General features: G+C 52.6%; 1 protein-coding gene across 12 annotated transcripts in view; it reads left to right on the top strand.

The window, feature by feature from the left end:
* Positions 1 to 23,837, top strand: part of TNS1 (tensin 1) — a 186,684-nt gene that overhangs the window by 36,941 nt on the left and 125,906 nt on the right. The window contains exon 1 of one of the 12 annotated variants that reach the window (XM_032480205.1): positions 18,420 to 18,632. The exons of 10 other annotated variants lie outside the window; for them this stretch is intronic. The gene's annotated coding sequence lies outside the window, so the exon portion shown is untranslated. Of the gene's footprint in view, positions 1 to 18,419; positions 18,633 to 23,837 lie in introns of those variants that run through there. One more of the 12 variants, XM_032480208.1, reaches the window with a different exon arrangement.

Here is a 23,837-nt window from a genome sequence, read left to right as displayed (position 1 = left end):
CCTTGAGGAGAGAGTCTGACCTGGAGGTGGTGTGGTGATCATCCCCGACCCCGAGTCTGACTTTCCATCTTCAACGCTCACTAACTCTGTAACTGGGCAAGTTGCTTAGTCTCTTTGTGACTTGGGTTTCTGATCTATGAAAGTCATAAAAATAGACCCTGCCTCCTAAGATTATTGTGAGAATTGAAAGAGTGAATATGTCTAAAGCGTTTAGAGCAATAGATAATTACCAGCAATTATCATCATGGCTCCCCTGTGAATGGAGCCCCAGGACAGAGGCTGCAGTGAGGTTAAATAGAGGAAGTTGTGCTTTACTAAGCCTACCTGGATCTCCAGGGAAGACAATTGGGTGGTCCCCACTTGACTGGGCTGTCTTGTGAGATGGTGAGCTCTCAGCAGCCATCTTGTGTTGTAGGGAGGGAGTTTGGATTGGAGGCAGTGAAGGTCTTTTTGGTGTTAAGACTTGGGAGCTCAGGAGTCAGAGCTGGATTTGTTTCCTGCTTTCCTTGCTTACAGCTGAATGAACTTGGACCGTTTTCTGAAGTGCCCCCATTCTCAGTTTCTCATCCAAAAACAGGTCTTAAAAACCTTCCTATAGGGTTGTGGGGAGAACTAAATTAGCTAGATATGGAGTGTGCTTTTCAGCTCCTGGTGCACAGTAGCCAGTGATTTGTGACAGCTGTGGTTGTGGTGGTGGCATCGTGGTTATTATCATTAGATGCCGAGTCTGGGTCTCTCCAGGTGATGATTCCAGAGCTAGAATACCCGTGCATTCCACGTGTGTCACCTTATCCCTCAGCCAGATCTGTTTGCTCTGCTCCCTGAGCCGTCTGCATTCTTCCTCCTCTGCCCTCTTAGTCTGAACATCCCCTGTCTGATTCTGAGGACACCTTTCCAGGTCGAATCCTTCTTCTCTCCCAAGGACTTAATTCTTTAACGCTCCTCTGAATATCATTTTAACCCCTAATCTGTGGTCTTCTTTAAGACCCACTTAAATTTTTTTTAAATTTTGAAATGATTTTAAACTTACAGAAAATTTGCAAAAATGGAACAAAGAGTACTAATATTCCTTTTCTCAGTTTTTCTGAATGTTGACATCTTACGGGACTGTTGCACAATCATCAAAACCAGGAAATTAACATTGATCTGATGCTATTAACTAATCTACAGATCTTAGTAGAATTTGGCCAGTGTTTCCTTTACTACCTCTTTTCAGATCCAGGATCCAGTTTCAGATCCCACTCTGCATTTTTTCATGACCTCTCAGCCCATGCTAAGGTGGGACAGTTCCTCAGTCTTGTTTTCTCTCCCGTGACTTTGGCCCTTCTGAAGAGTACTGCTCAATTATTTTGCAGAATGTCCCTGTTTGGGTTTATTTGATTTTCTATTTCCATCATTCCTTCTACATTTATTAATTGGAATTCTACTGTAAAGAACTGTCCCTTATCTTCTGTTTATTTATTCAATTATTTGTGGGTTTGGAACCTGGATATCCACTTTATTTATAGGTTATAATCATTATTTTTATCATTATTTTTCTTGGATCAAATTGACCCAGCTCTGGTCACTGAGAAGTCTTTTAAGTTGGTAGGACCCGTGGTTTTTGACCTCTCTTATCTGCTCTCTGTAGCAGGCAGGGTTCTCCAAGGAACAGAACCAACAGGATATTTATATGAAGAGGATTATTTTAAGGAATTGGCTAACGCAGTTGTGAGAACTGTCAAGTCTGAAATCTGTAGGGCGGGTTGGCAGGCTGGCAACTCAGGTAGGAGTTGATATTGCAGCCTTGAGTTAGAATTTCTTCTCCAGGAAGCCTCAGTTTTTGCTCTTCAACTGATTGGATGAGGCCCACCCATATTATTGAGAGTAATTTCCTTTTATGTAAGGCCAGTTGACTGTAGATATAAACCTATCTACAAAATACCTTCACACACACCTAGATTAGTGTTTGATGAAATCACTGGGTACTCTAATCTAGTCAAGTTGACACAGAAAACTAACCATCACACTCATCCATTGTTTAGGAAGCAAGAGGGTCATTTAGCTTTCCGTAAGTCAACAAGGGTGGGTGGATGGAGAATACAGGGGCCCCCTCAGGCTGGTTTGGGATGGAAGTATGCAGTTCTGGTTCAGGCCTCTTTAGTTTCCAGGTTTGACCTTTGCTTCCTGCCCTCTGTGAGAGCTTGGGCAAATCCTTTTATCTGTAAAAGGGGAGAATCATTGTTCTGGGGTGGGTGGATTCAGAAGAAGGATTTTAAATGCCTGCCTTGGAAGCCTGAGTGGGCCCCAGCCCCTGCCCCAGGGCTTGGCTTCAGGTACCTTCCAGGACTTGCAGCCACCTATCTGGGGACATACCTGGGGTACCCCTCCTTCCTGGGAGAGGCGGAGGTGCTGTTAGCAGCAGCTGTTCCTCTCTCTGATCTGATCACTTTGGAAGAGGGTAGTCAGGGAGTCCAAAGTGGATTAACCACAGAGCCCAGGCAGGAGTTGTGGCTACGGGTGTGTACACGCGTGAATGTGTGCTTGTGTGTTTAATATCCTGAAGTCAGATGGGCAATAATTGGAGATGCAGGGAGACCTTCTGGTACTCGAACCTGCAAGGGGCCCACAGATGCTGAGCAAGGCTCTCTAACTGGACAGGGTTCCCGAAAGTTCTCAGGCTGCTGAGGAGGTGGGGGTGAGATGCCTGGCTTTCCCAAAGTTGGGCAAGGAGATGTAGAAAGAGAAGGGGAAAGGGGCCTTCATGCAAGAGGAAAACCCTAAATATATCCCCCAAATCTCCCCTGCTGAGGGGGCCTTGACGTTCCTTCCACCTCCCTGAGTGTCAGTTATTCCCCTTCTTTCTATAAGGGAAACTGAGGCCCAGGGCGGTTCTAGCTTCAGAAGAGGAGTGGATACCAGACATTGTCACCAGCTTATTTTCTTGCTCTTCATGGAGGGCAACCTAGGAGGAAACAAGTTGAAATCACAGCTGGAGAGGGTTGGGTTAGTTCTTGGAGGTGCTGGTGGGAGCCTGGGAAGGGGGCCCAGGGGACTGAAGGGGCAGCTGGGACTCCGTGGCTGGAATCTCAAGAACAGAAGTGGTTGTGTTTGGCAGGTGAGGGCCAGGCCTTCCTGCACTGATGCTGTGTGTGTCTGTAGCGGGGCAGGATGAAGAGCCGAGGAGAATCCTGGGGTCCCAAGCTGCCTTGTGCTGACTTAGGGAAAACAGTGCAGTCCAGCCGTGCCCCTTACAACCTCATTTGTTCTCATGCCACCCCTGTATCCACCTCTGGGGTGGTGGGACAGGAGATGGGACTGGTGTCAGTGAGCATCCTTGGGCCATGAGCTGGACCAGTCCAGCCTAAGTTTCCTCCTCTGTCTAGCTCACGGGTTGCTATGAAGAGCTTTGGAGATGGCATACCTCGTGGGGCCCATGTCCTCTTTCTGGCTGGGGTGATCAGTAGGGGCAACTTTGTGTAAAGCTGGCACTCCTTCTGCCCCACCGCTCACTGAGGGGACTGGTCTCCCAGGACCGAGGTACAGGAGTGAGTTCCTCCCCTATGGGGAGTCCTCCCACTGCCTTCTGCAGCTACCACTCCTCCTCCTTCCCTTGCTCCCCCCTTTCCCTCCTCCCCTCACCCTCACCAGGGAGGATGATAAACTTGCTGCCAGCTCCGAATAGGGCCTGACCTCAGCGGCGAGGCATCCCCTTGCCCCCCACCCTCCCAGCCGCGGGTCCTGCATTCCTGGAGAAGATGAGGTTGAGCTGCTGCCACTCACCCCTCCTTTGTCCTGAGGGCTGCTGCCCACCCTGCCACTTCCTTCTTCTTCCCTCATCAGAGCCTTCAGTGCCAAAGGCCCCAGCTGTGGGCCTCGGACAGGATAGATGATAATAATAATAATGGTGGTTACCATTTATTAAGCAGTGAGGCACATTACATGGATAGTGTCAATGAATTCTCAAGACAGTGCCATGGGGAGGTTGCTATTATGATTGTTCCAGTTTTAGCCTGGACAGGGAGGGGAAGGTGGTGAAGAGAGGGGAACTGAGGCTCAGAGAGGTCAAGCTGCTTGCACCACCTCACACAGCCCCCGCCCCCCACCCCCCCAACAGCCCACCAGCAGCATTAGGCTCAACCCAGGACACAGGAACTGGTCCTGAGAGGAGATGCAAGCATGGGAGGCCAGACTTGCTTGGGGGCCTGGAGCCTCCTGGGGCATCTCAGCTGCCAGAAGAGATGGGTGGGCATCTCCTGGGTGTTGAGAGCTTTATGGAGGAAAGTTAATGTCCCTCCTCTTTCCTTCCCTGGTTTCTAGAGGCATACATTCAGATCTGGGCAAGCAGGCAGCCCTCTCCAGTGTACTACCTGCCTGCCTTCAAAGTTCAGCGAGCAGGCTTGGGTGTCAGGGAGATGTAGGCTCGAATCCTGACTCTGCCACCCACTGGCCCTGGGGCCTTGAGAAAGTCCCATAATCTCTCTGAATCACAGTTTCCCCATCTCTAAGTGGGCATGATATCGTCTACCTCGAAGGACAGTTCTGGGGACTGGAGATACTGGAAGAGCAGAGCCAGGCCCGAGCTGCCCTTGATAAATCGCAGCATTGCACCCTCCGTCACCCAGCAGCATCATCGCTCTCCATCCCAGCTGTGCAGCACCAGCCGCCGGGTCCAACCTCTGGGACCGCCATGTCAGGTGTAGCCACGTACCTGCGTGCTCAGGTTGCAGACGAGAGCCCGGGTAGGGGGTGAATGACTCCCACTGTGGGGCTGTGTATCGGCTTCCCACGCAGGGGGCGGTGTGGGTGATCTCGCTGCTTTCCCAACCACTGTCAGGCTCGTTCTCCTTTCCCATTTACCACATCAGTCATCATCACCTTGCACTATTACTTCATTTAAAAAAAATGACTTGCTTTTTTTTTTTTTAACCTTTTACTTGTTCTAGGTGATAGAATTTATGGGTTTAATCCAAGATTATGTATTTTTAATCTCTTGCTAAATACAAAAAAAATAAAATTGTTGAGCCACGTTTCCAATGAAAATCATCTTGAATGTCATACTTTAGGAAACAGTGGTCAGATGAACTTCTCTCTCTTATAGATTTTTTTTTTGTCAATTCTTAATTACCAGAGATTTGAAACATATACAGAAGCAAGAAGAATAGTATACAAAGAATAGTACTCCTTTGTACCCATACTCCTGCTTCAAAAGCTATCAATATTTTGCTGTTTTTGATTCATCAGTCCCCTGTCACTTTTTTTTTTTTTTTTGGCTGGAGTGTTTTTAAAGCAAATCCCAGACGTTATATCATTTCACTGTAAATACTTCAGTACGTATCCTTAACAGATAAGGGCTTTTAATTTTAACATTACCGTAATACCATTATCACAGTCAACATAATTAGTAACATTTTCTTAGGAGCCGCTAATACCTAGTCTGTGTTCAGTTTTCCCTGATTATCTCAAAAATGTCTTGTTCCAGTTAGTTTGAGTGAGGCAGATGGACTTGGAAACTGTGCTGTAGTCTCTCTGTTTCTGTAATAATCCTGTGTCTGCATGTATCATTGCCTCTGCCTCTTCACCAATCAATGGATCATACATGATCACTTTTTCTGACGGGTCCTTATTCCAGTTTTCACCTGTCTCCTCTCTCATCCATCCTTTTTCTCCAGCACAGTTTCCCTCCAGGCTCCTAACCAATGTCTCTGTCCAGTTGGATGTGAAATCAGGAGCCCAATATCCCTCACATTTCCAGCGTCCCCTCCCCAGCCTTGGCCTGGCCAGCCCACTGCCTTGTCCCCAGGAAGGAGGTGCTCTGGAAGGAGAGGCAGTGGGTACTTCTTGGGTGAAGTTGGGCACGGTGGCGGGGAGCTCCTGTGCCCATCTCCCTCGATGCCTCATCTGATGAATACTATGTCCCTGAGATGCCCATGTAAGGCTGCCTGGTTTGCTGGGAGTGGGGGCCAGTGGACAGGGCCGAAGGGGCTGGTTGTGGGGTCATGAGGCTCTGGGAAGCCTTACTGGACGGTTGGCCTAGGGCTGGCCAAGGCCTCGTGGGAACACACCCCTGCTTTTAGTCGCGCTCCCCTCCAGGGCCCTCCCTGCCTGGGGCCCCTGCACTCTTGCTTTCATTGCCAGCCAAGGTCCTGCCCTCTCTGAGCCTGGTTGCAAGCTTGGGACGCTGCTCTGCTACTCTGATCCCAACTCCCTGGGGCTGGGAAAGTCATGCCCCGAGTCCCCGGGCCTTGTGTTCTTCCTCTCCTGCCTCTGCTCCCGAGGTCTCACGCCTCAGTCCTTTGTCTCCTGGGAAGTTGAGAGGATGGGGGTACTTAAGTGGGCCCTCTTCCCAGATTTCTCCTCGAGATCCTCGGCATCTTTGAAGAGGCTGCAGCTGTTCCCTGGGTCTCAATGTTCTCATTTGAGAAATGCCCAGAACAGTGCTTGACCGCGTTGACCGAGTCACCAAGAGGGATGTTTGAGGCTTAGGTGTGTGCATATGCATGCACGTGCATGTGTGGGCACCCAGACTTTAGAGCTGCAGCCTCTGAATGTGAGTGAGGGCTGCCCGGCACCACCAAGGTCCAACAGAACTTTCCAGCCCCTCGCCCCGTGTATTCTCTCTCTGCTGTCTCTTCCCTTCCGGTATCTCAGGTTCCACCTCCACATCTTTACATCTTTGTTCTCTTTCCTGTCTGACTTTTCTCTGTAGTCCATGTCACTCCCTTCTGCTGTGCCTTTCAGGACTCTGTATACATGTGTCATCCTCAGGGTCCTACCTTGTTCCCCAAGTCCCAGCCCTTCATCCTGATCCCCTCAACCCTTTGTCCTTAACCCCTCAGCCCTAAAATCCAAAGACCTCTCCCTCTTGACTCCATGATTGGGGGGCCTCTTTCTCTCCCAAGTTTCCTCCAAAGTGCTCTGTGACTTAGGGGAAAGGAGGGCTCATGTCCTCCCGTCCTCTGTCCCAAGGATACCCCTCCTGCCCAAAGGCAGCTACAGATGCCCCAGAACTCCTCCTAATGCCTGACAACTTTGTAGGGGTATTGCCTTCATGTGTGTTACTGAGAGTCCCCGTTTCTGAGCCTGTAATGAACACAAGGCTTTTCCCTGAGAAAGACGATCCCTGAGATGTCCCTGATCTATCCAGTGGCACTGAAAATATGTGATTTAAGGGTCAGCCATGAAGGAGGGTTGTTTGAGGTCCTGGCTTAGGCGATGGAAGACCTTGGTTCAAATTTTGGGTTTTCCTCCCTAGCCATGGGGTCTCAGTGAGCCTCAGTCCCCTCATCTATGGAAGAGGAGCAGCAGTGATGTCACTGAGTTGTGGAGAGAATGGGGCCAGATGAGGCGCCCAAACACCCTGTGGTGTTGGCGGGGGGCTCCCGTAGCTTCCCCATTGCCTCAGGCTCTGCCTGTCCGAGGTGCGCTCAGATGGAGGTGGTGCGGGGCGTGTTTGCCTAGCTTGGGGGGCCTGGAATGCAGGGAGGACAACCTGTAGTTTAGTCCACTTCTCAGGATGAACACAGCCCTCCTCTCTTGCTTGTGTGGGTGGGTGTCTCTGAGGGGTCCCTGGAGATGGGAGACTGCCAGGCCCCTGGCCAAGGCGTCTGTGTTGGTGGCGCCGGCTTCTGGGGCACCTCCAGGACGGCGCTGCGGGTGGGTGGAATCCAAAAGAGTGAGACACCGAGGCCGGAACGTGCCGAGGATGCTTGGGGCTGCTTATCTCTGGCCAAGAATGTGCTGTGGTATTATTAGCCGGCAGCCTTCTCGCCTTTGGAATAACCACCCGGGTGGCATGGCAGACACCTGTCCAGCTCTGCCTGCCCAGACAGCCCTCGGGTGCCTGCACTGAACCTCCTGTGGCTGGAGCTCATGTGTGTGCCTGTATGTATGTGTGTGCCTGTATGTATGTGTTTGTGTGCATCTACATGGATCCACGTGTACGTGGGTGGGGCATGTGCCTGTGTGGGTGCAAGTTTGCATGTCAGTATGGTTCTTTGGGGGCCTTTAAGCACTGGCATGTGTGTGCAAAGAGTGTGCTTGTGTATCTGTACTCATTTTCATGCCTGTGTGTACACGTGGATTTAAGTGCATATGCTTGTGTGCAGTGTGTAGGTACCTGTGCACGCATGCATGCATGAGCGTGTGCGTGTATGAGTAAGTGTGAGTGTGCACGATTGTGTGTCTGTGTCTGTGTGTACCTGTGCCTGGGGGAAGCAGGAAGCCCCGAGGAGGCCTAGGGAGCAGGAGGGAAGTAAAGGAGGGGAGGCTGATGACACCACCTGGACGTGGTGAGAGGCTGGGAGGCTGGGTGGGGAGGAGGGGACAGCAGGCAGGTGTGCAGGGTAGGCAGAAGGGGCTGCTGGGATTCTCCAGACTTGGGGTCTGGGCCACTCCCCTTGACTGGACTCTCCAAGGCAGCATGGTAAAGAGCCCTGAGGTCAACTGGCCTGAGTCCAAGTCCTGCCTCCATCAGTCACTAGCCTTGTGACTTTGGGTAAGTGACTTAACCTATCCAAGCCTCAGTTTCCTCATCTGTATGATGGTGATAATAATAGTACCTGCCTAGAAGAGTTACTGGGAGACAAAAAAATACAGTGCCTGGAACATACTCAGAGCCTGATAAATGATAACGTATCGCCATCATCATCATGACCGTGGACCCCTCTGTCTGCCCTGCATCTGGCCTTTGCAGTCCCTCTCTGGCTGAGACCTTCAGGCAGGGTGGGAGACCCCCAGCTCATTCCGCTCATGGCATGACAATGAGACGGAGGCCTAGAGAGGGCACAAGACTGGTCCAGGGTCACCAGGAAGCACGGCAGAGCCATAAGGTCGGTGCCCCTTGGCTCTTGGTAGCTTTTTCTACCAAGAAAGGCTATTGAAGCTCTTTCTGCCTTGCTCACATTTCTGGGTTGGCAGTCTGTTGCCGGGATGGAGAGGAGGGAGAGTCTAGCTGGCTTTCTCACCCAGGCCAGCTTCTGCCGACAGCCCAGGGCGCATCTGTTCACCATGCAGCTTCTTACAGGACTGAGGCTTCCACTCTCTGCCCTAACTGCCCTCCTATGAGTCTTTGATTTTGAGCTCCCAGGATCTTACTGCAAATCCTGACTCTCAGATGGAGAGGATTGGGGGCAGGCCCCAAGATCCTCACTTCCTCTCCTTGTCCTGCCTGAATAGCCAGCTCCGGACTGAGGTCCTCACACCTGGTTGGGCTACCCTGGCCTCACCTTCTGCTCCGTCTTTGGCCAGACAGGAGTGAAATTCCTAGGAAGCGCCAGGCCCATTTAGAACTGGGCCCCCACCTGCCCGCCTCTACCCCCACCAGCACATCCCACATCCTCTCCCTTGGCCCGCCTAGGCCTCCCTTGAACTCCCAGGTGCCAGGACGACTGCCCCACCTCCTCCACCAGGGTAGCAGGCCCAGGGTGTCGCCAGGCATGTGGGGGTGGGAGCGGGCACTTTGGCGCCTCTGTGTGGTGGGGTGGGGGTGGGCAGAGGCAGGTGGAATCTGCCAGGATCCCCGAGCCTGGGCAGGCTGTGATTGCCCTGGACATCGGCCAGAGAAGACTTGTTTTTCACAACCACCACCAACTACCCGGAAGAAGAAAAAAAAAACCAACAACAACAAAAACAACCACCAAACTTTTTTTTTTTTTTTTTTTTTTTTGTGGAATCTGCTGTTAATGGCCGATTGGCTGTACATTATTAAACAGGCAGCTGGAGGTCTGCCAGGGTAGGGTGCTTGAGCCAAGACTCACAGCCTGAACACAATGTTCCTAGGAAAACAGTCACCGTGGGGTCCCTGGGGAGGAACACCCAGAGGGAGGGGCTCCAGCTGTTGCTTCTCGCCCTGCTCATCTTTCCCACCCCAGCCTCTGTCTGGTCATCTTGTGGGGCCAGGGCCGTGCTATATCTGGAGCCTAAGCATCCAGGCCCTGTGAGCCCTTTCCCTTCTCCCTGCTCTTTCCCTTTTCACGGTTATGTGGACAGCCTCTTGCTTCTGTCCCTGCCCAGTGAGCCCAGCACTGGCTCTCCTGGCGGCTAGGCTGAGCATTGGGTTGGGAGCTGGACACCTGGTTCTGGGTTGATTCCATTGAGTTCCTCCCTGTGGTGACATTGGGGTTCCCTACTTGTACCCATGTCACTATAAGGATGGTCAACTCTAAATTCTCACCAACATTTTGTAAGCCCCATGGGGTGGCCTTGGAAAGATGCTGCGGTGATTGTTAACCAGGCTTTGTAGCCCTTCCTGCTCCCGTCCAGGTTCTATCGGTGAGACCAGGAGTCATTTCTCACCCAAACTCTGCTGGGAGTGACTGGACACTGGATCCATTCACATCCTTTTGGACAGTCCCTCCAGCCCCCTTGAAGCCAACCAGGGTATAGGTCAAAGGTCTGAAGGTGACTTCAAGTGGAAGAAAAGCAGAGGGTCTGGAGTAGGGTGACCACCATCTTCGTGAAGCCAGCGCCATACTAGGGTATGCGGACAGAAGCAGAGCGTGGGGTCTGTGTCATGCCGGGGCGGGCCCACTGCCTTCTGCACTATCAGGCTGCTGCTGGCACGTGCGTGTGGGGGGTTATGAGTTTGGGAACTGATCCTAAGGAACCTTCTCTGAGCCTCTAGAGATAAGATGGCGTCACAGTTAGGAGTACAAACTGGGCTTTGATCCCATTGCCACTGCTTCTTTGCTGTCTTCTTCTTATTGACTTTGGGCAAGTGACTTCGCCTCTTGTGTCTGAGCTGCTACAACTGTGCAAAGCAGGTTAGAATAACACTCACTCACTCCCAGGGCCGTGGTGCGGAGTGAATGAGCTTGTGCGTGGACGGGGCCTGGCACGTGTGGAGGGCGCACTGGCTGTCGGTGGTCCCTCCCACCACCATTCTGTGCTTCCCCTTCATGTTGCTCAGCACTCTGTATGTCACATGTCTGTGCTTTGGTTTGCTCAGTGTTTCCTCATCCTCCAGACCCTGTACCTGGCTTTGACAGGGGCTTTGGGGCACAGGGCCTGACCCAAGGCAGCACTCACAAAGCATTTGCTGAATGAATGGGTGAGTGAATGAACAAATGAAGGGATGAGGGCTGCCTGGTCAGGGACCAGAACCAGAGAAACAACTGAGCACCTAGAAAGTGGAAAGATCCAGAAACTGTGGAGGACCAGGAATGTCCAGCCTGTGAAGCGACTACTCTGGGAGATGGTGAGTGACTGTGTGTCTGCGTATGTATGATTTTTGAATAAAGCTTGGAAGTCATTTGTTCCCTGAGGCTGGACCCGGGGCCTCAGGAAGTAGGCTGCAGCCAGTGGTGGGAGCTGCTTTGGCTGTGGGGGGAGCTCAGGGTGGGGGGTGAGCAGGCAGAGGCTGGTGGCACGCCAGGCACACGGAGAGCCCCGTGCTGTGTGGGAGGTCAACTTGCCAGGTCCCTGCCGACTTGATGCTGCTGCTTCAGCTAGAAGAGTCACAATCTTTTAGTCGATGTCTCTGAATGTCAGTTTCCTCATCTATAAAATAGGATCAATAATGGTCAATATCCATAGGGTTGTTCAGAGGATTCAAGTGAGTTAATATCCACAAAGCTCTAAGAACATGGAAAGCATTCTATAAATTTGAGCATTTATTAAACAACACCAAAATGATATATCGGAAGAAGAGATGAATTGTGATTCAAGTGGGCGCGGTGATGGCTTCTTTGAAGGAGGATGTGGGGGGAGCATAACCGTACCAAGGGCTGCCCTGGACAGACTCTGCACTTGGCACTCAAAGCGGTTAAGTGACTTGCTTGAGGTCACACCGCCAGTGGGTGGGTGGCCAGGCTTCGGGCGCGGTCTGTGCCTCTCCAAAGCCTGGACTCTCTTCCCTCCACTCCTGAACTCCAGCAGGGCGGGGCTAGATTTCTCTGATTCTCATACCCTGGGAGGGATAGCACCTCACTTCAAGGTGGAGCAAAGTGATTATTATTATCTCTAGGGATGGAACCTAAGTCCTCAGGAGGGAAGTCTCCAGCTCTGTCCAACCCTGAAAATGCTTTATAATTAAAAAAAAAAAAATGGGGAGAGAGTGAGAGTGGGACAAGGGTGAAAGTTTCAACAGCCTGTTGCCATGGAAACCAGAGCAAGGAGAGATAGTCATAAGAAGAACACTGGAGGGACGAGGATATGTTAAGGAGAAGATGTTAAGGAGGAGGAATGGTGAGATGATGGGTAACTTAAGGGGGTACAGGGAAGGGAAGTCGATGCACAGAAGGGTGAGGAGGTGGACGAAGGCCATGCCAGTGATGAGAGAGAGGAGGGAGCAGAACCCAAGGTTTGGTGGGACCTGAGCCAGTGGGCAGCTCCAGATTTGGGGCAAGCGTGGCTGGCTAGGGCCAGTCCCCAAAGGTCGACTGGGCAGTGGCAAGGGGGTAGTTGTAGAGGTGGGAGGTCAGTGGACCAGTACTTGAGCCAGCCTGGGACAGCACGTGTAAGTTCAGCCACCAGCCTGGCTCCTTGCCTCTCCCAGCCTGGCCGGCTCAGCTAAAGGGCCGCTCTCATGCTGGGGCCAGCAGCCTATCGGCTGACCTGGCCTTGTCAGGATGCTGCTCTGTCCTTAGCAGCTGATCAGCCCCTGGCTGTTCCTGCTTCTTGGACATTCAGAGGCGAATGGAAAATGGTCCCAGGCTTCAAGGAATTCACAGAAAAAGGGGCAGAAAGAAAAAGGAGTGCATATGGGCCGTGACGTTTGCCCTGGCTTACCTTCCCGAGAGAGGTTTTCCAGTATTTGATGATCCATGTTGTATCCTTTCTGCATCATCTGAAATAAAAATTGGACCCTATTTCTTTAACCCTCCTGTGCTTTTATTCAACAAATATTTATTGAATATGTACTGTTGTCCCCCCCGGGATGCTCTTTGATTTACAGAGTATAGACGAGGACTTGACATTTCTGATGGTGTCTGAGCAGTGTGGAGTAGAGTGGAACCCTTACCTACTTTGGTTTGGATTCTATACCTCTATTAATGCAATCAAAAGTGCGCATGCCTTTTAGGGGCAACCATAGCCTGCTGTCAGCTGCACTGAATTTCTGTTTTCACCAAATCTTAGACCTTTCCCAAGATTAACTCAGTTTTTTTTTTTTTTAAACTTTTGAACCTTAATTCAGGACTCTACCCCATGGGAAATGTTCCCTTGCTAATTTTGGCTTTTTTGTAAAGTCAGTTTTACACTTCGATTCAGTTTGGCATCTTAGCTTTTCCTTCTACTTTTTGTTTTCTTCGTGTACTTGGTAAACCTCCATTGTAAGTCTTCACCTAAGTTACTGATAAGTATGTTGGACAAGCCAGGGCAGAGGACAGAGCCCTTTGGCAAGTGAGAAAGTTGACATTGATCTATTAATCAACATCCCTTGGCTTGCTGGCTAGGAATCCACTCGGCTTTCTCTCTTGGCTCTAGGCATTTCAGCCTGGATCCTGCCAACACCTTCCTGAAACCCAGATAATCTGGGTTTGGGGATTCCCCGACCGTCCAGTCTCGGAACCTTATAATAATGGGTTAGGGTGGTGGATGTGGGTATGTGAGGCGGTGGGGGTGTGGGCTCTCTGAAAGAATCCAGGCAGAGCCAGTGATTATCACTGAGATAGGCTTAAGGGGAATCCTGTCCTGGAGGCAACTAAATCTCAGGGTCCTTCCAGCTTCAAAATTGTGTTGCTCGGGGAGACAGGGATTCGTGTGTAGTCAACTGGCACCATCAGTGACTCTCTGCCAAGGACCATCATCTGCTTGGAAACGTGTCCGAGGAATCTTCTAAGGGACCTGAGAGGTTATCAGATGAGAAGATGAAAGCCAAGAGGGCCTGAGAGTGACCTTGGGTCACCAAGACATCAGTGGCTGAGCAGGGCTGGAACTTGAGGTCCTGATTCCCAGTCTGAAGCTCTTGGTGCTGAATCCCACGTGCCTCTCCTGGGTGGAAACTGAGACGGTCTCCAGGAGGGGAGAGGCTGCTAGCATGTGTCTTGGGGACAAGCTATTGGCAAGCCGCTTTTTTCTTGCTTTCCCTGCCCTCTGATCCTCCACCCTTAGACTACAGTGCAAATCTGAGAGTAGGAAGCTGGAATGTGGAAGACCTAGTGCTTTTCCCTCCCTGGGGGAGTGTGTGGCAAAGGGCCTGAGGCATTGCTGCACTTTGAGAGATGCTGGGAATGCATGTAAATGAGATGCAAATAGGGGACTGCGGTGAGGAGGGGGTGCCCCTGCTCCTGCCTTGGTCTGGCCTGAGTGTTAAGGATGACAAATAGAAAAGGAAAGGACCAGTGACCTGGGGTGTGAAGCCCAGTTTTGGAAAGAAAGGAGGAAGAAGGGATCTGTGGGGCAGCAGATCTGTGGGGTGTGGCTTTTGGAATCAACTCTGGAGGGTGCCCTAGCCAGGAGGTCCCAGAGGGTGCCCCAGAGATGAAAGCATCCCAGGGGGCAGCCCAAACTCATCTGTAGCTGCAGGAGGGTGGTGTGGTCAGAAGGGGAAGGGCGCAACCCAAATGCACAGACATTCACCACATGTCTAGGGTGACCCCCGGGGCCTGGGTCCCAGCCAGCTGTGTGTTTGGCACAGCAGAATTCTGAGGCCCTGGGCCTCTCTCCTCAGGGTCTGTGGTGGAGAGGGAGGAAGAGGGTGAGGGCCAAGGGTGCTGGAGAGGGTAGCTCCAGCACCTCCCCCAGAGACCACCCCTCTCCCTGTCCTAGGAAGATTTAAGAAGCCAGTCCCTCCCTGCTGGGTGTTTGTGGTCAACTGTCAGTTCAGAGGAGCTTCCCCTCAGTCCTGTTAAGAGCCTGGGAATCTGGCCTCTCGAGAGTGGGGGTCGAGTGACACGATGCCCTCCAGAGGGGGAGCCGGGGCCTGGCATTCCCACTTGTGCCATTTGGCGACTGAGCCTTGAGTTGGAAGATCTGGATCCAAATTCTACCTCTTTCCTCAGCTGCTCTGTGATGTTGGAGGAGTCCCTTAACTGCTCTGAGCCCATCTCTAAGACTGGGAGAAGAATCTATAGTCACGTCCCAGGTTTTAATGGAGATCTGCACGGAGAAACACAAGGGAAAGGTTAGGTGCAGGGCGGGCGTTTAAATATTGACAAAAATGAAATGAGGGAGCAAATGAGATCAGCTCTGGGTGGACCTCCAGCCCCCTCTAGGAAACCTGGATTCAATGCTCTTGGGCATTGAATCTTGGGCACTTTTCTTTCTCTTGACTTTCTCTTGGCCCTTTCTTCTCAGTCTTTTAGTAGCCCTCTCTCCCTTTCTGTAGCATCCCCGCCTCTCCTCGTGGCAGTGCCTGATTCAGCACCTGGCCCCAACATGCATGGTTCATTTTCCCTCTCTTCTCAATGGCCTCTCTGTAGCTTCATGGGCAGTCCCATCATCCCCAGCTCCCTCTCCTTCCTCCTTCTGGGTCCCTGTTTCTGACTCAGTCTTTGTCCCACTCTCTCCTCCTGGTTTTTCTGCCCTCCGTTTCTCTAGCGTCTGTCTTCCCTTAACAAGCAACCATTGAATGCTTATTAGATGCCAGGCACTGCCCTGCTCCTTTCTGGGTTCTGTGTCTCTCCTTGCCTCCCTGCTGCAGGCTTCTCTCCCTCCCATCCTCTTAAGCCTCCTGCCCTCCCTTCCCCCAGCTACACTGGGCTCCAACACTGGTATTATTCAGTTTTATGAGAACCCCCTCAGGCCTGCCCCTGAATGGACCAACCACAACTGGAACCAGATGTGCAGTCTTGCGCTTGGGGATGGGAGTGAGGGAGGGAGGAGGGAAGGGGCATAGGCTGGCTCAGGGAGAGGGGAGGGGGTTGGGGGGATGGGAGATGGGAAACCCTGGGAATCCTGAGTTTTTAGGGCTAGGGGAGGAGTGGGGAGGGGAGAGAGAGAAAAGGGACTGTGTAGGCTTCTGAGGAACCGGTTCTGGCTGTGTGTGTGTGTGTGTGTGTGTGTGTGTGTGTGTGTGAGATGGTGGGACTGATTGGGGAACGTGTGTGAGATCAGCTGTGGGACAGCTCTTGGAAATAAAGGAAAAGGCTGCTCTTCTTTGAAATCCTCTAGTTCCTCTTAATTCCTCTGTGTGGTTTCTAGAGACTTGCTGAATTCACAGTTCTGTGCCCAGGTGCCAGAGTGGGAAGGCTGGGGTAGAGGGAATGAAGTTGGGGTGGGGGATGACAGCGGCTGGAGGAGGGCGTCTCTCAGAGCCCCCTGGATCTGCCGCAGACCTGACGTGGGTGGGGTGCACTTGGGACATCCATGTACCAGTCGCATGGTCCCCATATCTTAGCAGAGTCAGTTTTTTGGTTTGCAATTATATAGCTTTAAAGATAAAAGTCTGCAAATAATTATCTTGGTACAGCTTTGTGCAGAATTAAGCATTTAAAAGGGAGGCTTCAAAGACAGGGCCTCATCACAGAGGGCCTCAAATGTCCTGCTGCAGAGCTTGGACTGGATATGGTAGGCGATGGGGACCTGGGACTATTTGAGGTCAAGCAGGATGAAGGTGGGTGTAGGTTGGAAGCAGGTGATGGGGAGGATGGAACTTCTGCTATTCTGTGACCTGGTAGAGGTTCCACTTTTATAGTCAACTCCCCCTTCCACCTCTAGAAGAGCCTAGAACCTTTCCACTTCCCTCCCCTGACTGCGGCTGGCGCAAGGCCCTGAGCTGCTCCTGGTCTGCAGAGGGTGTGCGGGTTGGGCAGGATAAGGCTATCTGGAGAGTTGGGGCCAGCGAAGGCTGGACAGGGGCCTGAGGAGGCCTGGGCCAGGTTTCCCTATGCAGTCTCAGAGGCATGTTCTGTGGGGCCAGGTCTTTCCCATCTCTGGGCAGTGCCAGAGATTGATTGAACTCATGTCACAGATTGAGGCCGCTGTCAAGGCTGGTAGGTTCTGAGACGCTGGAGCTTGGGACTCTGGGAGGCCAGACTCTTCCCACCTGGGCAGGGATGAGGCCATCTTGCTCTGGAGGCAGTGGGTGGATGCAGTGATGCCTCTATTCCGCCCTCCCCACATAGGTCCTGAGAAGGTGCCCCTCTCCACCCCCTCCATTCGCCTGGGCTTCCCTATCACTGATGATAGGGGGTGGGGAGCAGCCCTCTAATGTGCTGACCATCCCAGTCACATGGCCCCAGATGCTCCCAAATCTTTCCTGGGCTCCCAAATCTGTTCCTCCTGGGCTCCCCTGTCACTTTACTCTTTGGAAAATTGAAGCCTGGGGAAAGGTTTGGCTGGATTCATAAAATTAGTGATCATCAGAACTGAAAAGGTCTTGAAGACCTTTGGATCCAAAATCATTGGCCAGCAGGGGAAACTGAGTCTCAAAGATGCAGGTCATTGGCCCAGGACCTCCCACATGTCAAAGTGAAGGGCCTTTCAATCTCGAAGGGCTGGGTGGTGGGAAGCTTGGCTCTGGAGACCGAATAGGGTCAGAGTTGCTCTCTACGCTCTCCTGTGTGGTCTTGGACAAGTCAGCTAACTGCTCCAAGGTCACTTTCTTCAGCTAAAATAACAAGGGAGATTTGAAGATTAAGTGAGAGAGAGAATATTCTTTAAATGTCCGACATACCGATAGTGGACGGCAAATGACTTTTCCCTTCCCCTCAAAATAATCCTGTCTGCTTCTTCACTTTCATCATTTGTATGGTACTCCAAACTTTTCAAATCACATTTCCCCCAATGCTTTTCATCGTAAAAAGCTTTTTACACATGGAAGAGTTGAAAGGATGATATAGTAAACTTCCTGATTCTATAATGAACACTTCGATGTATTTGCTTTATCACATTTCTATCTATTTGGCAATCCATCTTTTTTTTTTTTTCCGATGTATTTCAAAGAGAGTTGAAGTATGCATTCCCTTAACTCAGAGTTCAATTCAAATCACTTTTGAGTATACAGTCACAAATGTCTAACTCAGCGCAGGAGAAAAGCAAGGATTGTTACCCCACATTTGCCAAATAAGGGAAAAAAAAACCAGAAGTGATATTCTAGGTCTCCAGTCACCAAGTGAGTTGGTAACAGCATAAAGCAGAATGGTTTGTAAAACTTGCTATTTATTATTATTGTCTCACCAACCATCCTTCTTCACCCAGTAGCCCTTGAGCTGTTTCTCTGCAGCTCTGTCTCTTCCATGGGGTCCTGGACCTCTTGGCATCCCACTCCCTTTCCCTACCTCTGCCCTGCAAGCAAGCCCCCTGCCCCTCCCTATGGGTCCCCAGGGGGGCTGGTGGGCCAGTAGCTGAAGGAGAGGGGAGGCCACCCTTCTTGGCATGCCCTGCCCCAGGCGGATGTGCTCTGCTACCAAGCAGGCGAGCTGGGAGCTGGGCATGAGTGCCCTGGCCCGAGTGCTTCAGGGGTTAAAGGAGGTGGCGGGGCGGACTGCTGGCCGGCTCCGGGAAGGGGGAAGGAGGCGGTGCGCCGATAGCCCGCCCGCTGCCGGGGGAGGGAGCCGGGCGAGCAGCGCCCTCGCTCAGTTGCTCCCAGCAGTGGCCCTGGGACCAGCTCTGCTCCCTGCGCCCGCTCCCCGCCTGGACACAAGGCTCACTCACGCCCTCCTCTCGGCAACCAGCTTTTTGCCAGCCACAGCTGCTGCCCCATCACTGCCCACTGCCCTGTCCTGTGAGCCCAGACACCCACCCAACCCAGTGGCTTCTCTGCCGGAAAGGTGAGTGCGGGGTGTGAGTGTGTGCTCCGTTTGTGTAACTGGCTGCCGACATTGATGCTGTCAGGACCATGATCAGGGCGTAAATTGGGGGAGGGGGCGGTCAGCCCGCCTGATCATGTGTCTCTGGGCTAGGTAGCCCCTCAGGGCCGACCTGTCAGTCCCCTGCCTTCAGTGTCTGGTTCTGGCAGGGATGTCTGGGGCGCGGTTGTCCCTGCTCTGAGAGAGACCAGTCAGAAGGAGTTTTGTTTGCTGGAGAAGTTGCTGGTGTCAGTGGCTGCTTGAGACCCAGACCAGCAGGGGTGAGTGGGGAGGGACATACTGACCAAGGCAGGGGGTAGGTTGGGGGATTTAGGCTCCAGGGTCCCTTCCCCTACATGCCAGCCACCTCAGGGCTGCGTGGAGGAGAGGACCACCACACAGGCGTGGGCATTTTTTCCTCTTCATTTCTTTCCCCGCCATTGGCTGGAGTAGTTCCTGGCACCTTCTTCCTCCTTGGGGCTCTTTTTGTTCCCACCCCTCATCTCCCAGGGGGCCCCCAAGGCAGCAAATGAGGGTCTGGCAGGCCTGGAAAGGTCTCCCGTGCTTCACTCCCCTCAGCGTGGGTCCGTGCTCCTTTGCCTGTGGGCACAGGCTGGCATGAGTGCCCCATGCCACCCTCCCCCATCCAGCAGCTCTTACTCCTTCTACACCCCTCTAGGCAGAAATAGCTAATCCAGGTGGTTAATGAACAGACATACGCAGCTGCCTTTCGCCCCCTTCTCCTTTCTCTGTCCCCACTGCTGCCGTCTCCTGCTCTGACCCTCTGATGCCCTGCCTACCACCCCCTTCCGAGCCAGAGCATCCATACAGAGCTAACTTCAGTGTCTGTCTCCCACCCTCAGTTCAGGACCAGGGCCAGGACTGCCTGGCCAGATGTTTTTAGGCTGGCCACTGTCCTAGTAGAGGAAACTGGGACGATGGTGACCGAGTGGTGATCAGGAGAAGGCTGCTGTGCTCCCAAGTCTGGTTCCTTACAGGGGAGTGGGATGGGGTTAGGGGACAGGGTAGGTGCTGGCTAGGGGAAGAACTGGTTTAAGGAGGCCAGGACAGGTGGTTGTGGAGCGGGGTGAGGCTAAGAGGGAAAACTGGAAATGAGGGTTCCAGAGTTTTTGGGGACAGGGGCTTCTCTTCTGGAAGCCCCAGTGCCCCTTCCACGTGGCAAAGCCAAGCCAGAGGGGTCAGGAGGGAGAGAAGGGAAATAGCCTTTTTCCTCGAGTCTCTGCTGGGCCTCTTCCTGAAGCTGCCTGGGTGGGGTGGGGTGGGGACCACTGTGGCTTAGACTTGGTCATAAGTTGCTCCCACCCCTGCCAGCTGGTGGCTACTCCAGTCTCCCCCAGCCTCTCTCTCTCCCCCAGGGCCACAAGGCTTGCTACAGCTAAGACACCCTCTTCCCTGACCCCTCTGGCCTAGGGATGTGGGAGGGAGGACCTGGACCTGGCTCGGGACGGGGAGCTGGATGGGAGAGTTCTAAGTGGGATCAGTGCTGGGATCCCAGCTTGGGGTTGACCTTGACTCTGCTGCCCACAGAGGGCAGGGAGTGGAGGTAGTGGGCCAGGGCCTAGAAGGGTCTCAGCCAGTCTAATAGGACTAAGAGCCAGGACTTTGATCCAGAGCTGAGACTTCTTGGGTGGCAGAGGAGGCAATCTGGGAACCTCTGCTTCCAAATACCTGGCCTTGAACCCTTCTGGCTCTCCTTCTGATCCCTCATCCAGTATTTCATACTTCCCTTCCCCTCAAAGCCCCAGAACCTCCCATGGGAGTTTCGGTGTCCAGAATTGTAAACACAGGGAGCTGGTGGCCAGGTGGAGGGGGGCTGGGGTAGGGTGCAGATGAGTTCAGGGGCAAGGTTACAGTTTGGTGACCATCTTCTCATTGCTGGTGGACTGTGGCTGAAGCCTTGGAGTTTGGGACCTCTCAGTGTCCTGGTTCTACTGAAGAGTTGGAAGCAAAGGGGCAGGATGGATTTTTGTTCGGTGAAGGAAGGTGTGAAGGAGGCCTCCCTAATAAACAAGCCTGGCGGGTCAGCGGGAGAAGGGGCTGCCTTGTAAGGTAGTGAGCTTCCCTTCCAGGGGGGAATTCAGACAGAGGCTGGACAATAGCATGGAAGGATTCCTGAGCTGGGATGTGGTTAGAAGGGATGACCTTGAAGGTCTCCTGGGATGCTGAGGTCCTGGGATTCTTGGAGCTGGGGAATTCTCTGACACCCGCATCAGGGAGCAGGAAGTCAGTGGCCTCTGGCCTGGGGCGTGGGCGCAGACACTCAGGGTCCTCCTCATCCCTGCCATGTTCAGGGAACAGGGAGCCCGCTACTCTCCCTTCACATCCATTGCTCAATGGCCCACCAGGTTGCCTCAGCTGCTTCCTGCAAGGATTCTGAGTTTCTTCTAATTCCTCCTGTCCCCCTCTGCTCCTTGCCCTGCTGGTAACCAACACCACAAGGGCTGGAGCAGACCTGTGGGCTCGTGGCCTGGTGTGGAATGGAGCGGGAGACGCATGGCAGACCTTTACCCATGTCCCCTGCAGAGTCCGCGCCCTAACCCCACACCGGTGAGGTGCTAACTGGGGGCAGTGGTGTGCTGTGAGGGTGGACAGCTCGAGCCCCTGCCCAGTTTGGCCCCCCAAAAGGGGCTGCCCCAGCCTGCCTGGGGATGGTAGGCAGCAGAGCCAAGATCAGAGATGCAAAAACAACCAAGGCTGCTCTTCTCTGAGCCTCAGTTTCTGAATTTGTAAAATAATACAAGGTTGTCAGGGCAGCTCAAAGTGGTTTGTGTAACTAACAGCTGGGGGTTCAAGCAAAGGGCGTTGTTCTCAAGGGCCTCTCTGGAGTGCAGGAGGAGCAGGCCACCTGCTCCCCCCTGCCAGCCTCTCCAGACCTGTTTTCCAGGTGGAGGTGGGCCTTGAGAGCAGGGAGGAGAGGCAGGGTGGGGGTGGGGTGAAAAGGTTCTAAACACCGAACTCTGGGAGGCTTGGGCGTCCCCTGATGGAGTGAGTGTCAGGGTGGGCTTCTGGGTTGGGCTCTGGACCTACACCTTCTTCTCCCTACCGTCCCTTCTATCTGGGTGCCCCTTGATCCTTTTTCTCCTCAGTGGAGAGAGTGAAGGAGTAGGGTCCCGGCTTTGACTAAGGATGAAGTTCTTTCTGATGTCTAACTTCAATACCTTGGGCCCAGATGAGGCTGCTTAATCAAGACACTCCTTCCTCTGGTCTGACTGGGACCCAGTTCGGGGGTGAGGGGCAGGAAGGTGAAATGCTGAGTGTGCCCTTGAGCCTGGAGAAGTCAGGGTCAGAGCTGGGGCCGGCAGAGGCTGCTTCTGACTTCTTGGCTTATTTCTGGGGCCACAAGTCTCTGATACCCCAGAAAGGAAAACTAAGGTCCAGTTGAGGGATGCATATTGAAGAGGGGAAGAGGAAAGCCCTCTCAGTTACTAGACTCTGAAAAAAGCAAATCAGAAGCAGGTGTGCTGCTGCGGGAGGAAGAGAGTGGGTTTGGGACACTTCTGTCCCTGGCAACCCCCCTCCCCTGGCCCTGGCTCTTAGTTTTCAAAGCTATTAGGTGTGCAGAGGTGTGGGCACCAGTGAGCTGGAACGACGGTAGTGGAGGTGGCAGGGCTGCCAGCCTTGCAGGGCCGTGCTCCCTCCCTCCATGGTGTCCCCTCCATTATGCACAGTCACACGCCACCTTCCTCTCCTTCCTTTTCTCAAATCGCCTGAAACATTTCCCATCTCTGGGTGGCGGGGGTGGTGTAGGAGGTGCAGCTGGATCCCTGGTCTGCTCCTGCCCAGGTTGGTGACCTTGACCATCTTCCTGCTTGTCTACAGTTTGATTTCCCTCAGGGAGGGTGATTGGTCTCTTAGGAGTTGGAGCTTGGGTGGGGTGGGGGTGGTAGGTGGGCCTGAGCCAGTCCCTGGCGCTGCCTCCTCCAGGGTTAGCCTGGGCCCTGTAATCCCTGCCTTTTTAGGGCTGGATGCCTGTAGCTCAGGCCTGGGTGTTCCAGGAGGCTGAGAGGGACTGGCTGAGAAGGGCGGGGTCCTAGGGAGCTGCTGGGCCATGAGGGGTTACAGGAGGGCCTAAGTGGAATCCCATCCTTCTGCTACTATGGGGGGAGGGGCCTAGTCCTAGGTCAGGTCTCCCAGGAAACTTCCTAAGCCTTTTCCAGCAGAGAATGTGGGACCCTTCCGTTCTCCTAGCCCTTGCAAGCTCCCTGTGTGCTGACTTGTCTTCTAACCGGATTAGAAGCTCCTTGAGGGCAGGCCTGTGTCCTTTGCCTCCCTGGTGATCCTTACTGTGCCCGGCAGAGTGCTGCTGAGCACAAATTGACTACCTAATGAGGGGCAGAGGGGTAAGAATTTTAGTTTTTTTATTTTCAATTTTATTTTTAATTTAACTTTTTATACAATTTTTAAAGGTTACTCTCCATTTACAGTTATGACAAAATATTGGCTATATTCCCTATATGAATACATCTTTGCAGCTGATCTCACACCCAATAGCTTTTACCTCCTACCCACCCCGAGTGTTGCCTGCCCCACTCTGCCCTCTTGTAACCACTAGTTTGTTCTCTGTATCTGTGAGTCTGTTTCTTTTCTGTTATATTCACTAGTTTGTTGTATTTTTTAATCTCCACGTATAAGTAACATCATACAGTATTTGTCTTTCTCTGTCTGACTTATTTCACTTAGCGTAATGCCCTAGGCAGTTTTAATAACAGTTTCTGCCTCATGGTGTGGTTGTGAGGATCAAGTGAGTTAGTTTATTTAAAACACTTTGAACAGTGCTGAGCACATAGTAAGTGCTCAGTAAATGTGAGTAATTATTATTATTATTGGTGGTGGCAGTGGTGTTCTTCCCAGAGCCCCACTCTGGGCTGACCCTTTCATCTCCTGTCGTGGTTGTTCTACCCCTAAGATGGGAGGGTTATGGGACCAGAGAGTAGATAGAGGACATGGTGGCATCGTTTTTGCTCAAGGGGTCCTACCATCAGAGCCAGAGAAGAGACCTCCTTTCCCCCTAACTCTTTGTCTCTCTGACTGAGGGGAGGTGGGGTGATGAGGGGACATCTCACGGTCTTCTCTGCCCGGGAGGATGCAGTTATGTTTATGGAGGGCTCTGAGAAAGCTGCTAGCACTGTAAACAAGATGCATTATTGTAAACCAGCCCAGGCTCTC

The sequence above is a fragment of the Camelus ferus genome, chromosome 5, assembly GCF_009834535.1.
Source record: "Camelus ferus isolate YT-003-E chromosome 5, BCGSAC_Cfer_1.0, whole genome shotgun sequence".
Taxonomy (NCBI): Eukaryota; Metazoa; Chordata; class Mammalia; order Artiodactyla; family Camelidae; genus Camelus; species Camelus ferus.
This window is presented reverse-complemented; position numbering and strand designations above follow the sequence as displayed.